Source organism: Calidris pugnax, unplaced genomic scaffold, assembly GCF_001431845.1.
Source record: "Calidris pugnax isolate Ruff unplaced genomic scaffold, ASM143184v1 scaffold196, whole genome shotgun sequence".
NCBI lineage: Eukaryota > Metazoa > Chordata > Aves > Charadriiformes > Scolopacidae > Calidris > Calidris pugnax.
In genome coordinates, this window is record NW_015091042.1 from 4,611,759 (window position 1) to 4,612,172 (window position 414).

Below are 414 nucleotides of genomic sequence, written 5' to 3' on the forward strand. Positions count from 1 at the left end.
GGACCCCTTTTTTCCTCTCTGTGCAGGTTTGCCCCATCTTGCTGAGGGAAAGCTGCTGGTTTGCCAGTTTCTCCTTCAAAACGGCCGAGAGGTAAGTTCAGAGGCGCCAAGTGCCGCAGAAAGGCAGAGCGGCCTCCCTGGAGCTGTGACAGGGGAAGCATTCATCCCGGGAAGGGCCGGGCAGGGCCATCCCCCGGGAGGCTTTAGCCACCATCCCCCGGGAGCCCTCAGGCACCCACCTTCTTGGAAAGGAAGGGAAAAGCTCACCCTTCAGTCTCCTCACAGCACCACTGCAATGCCCTAATGCCTGTAGCTCTGAGTCGTGTCTGTTCGTAACACATAAGTCTCCAGATTGAGCTCATCCTTCAGTAGCTGGCAGGTGGTCAGCCAAGCCATCTTGGCCACCAGAACCGT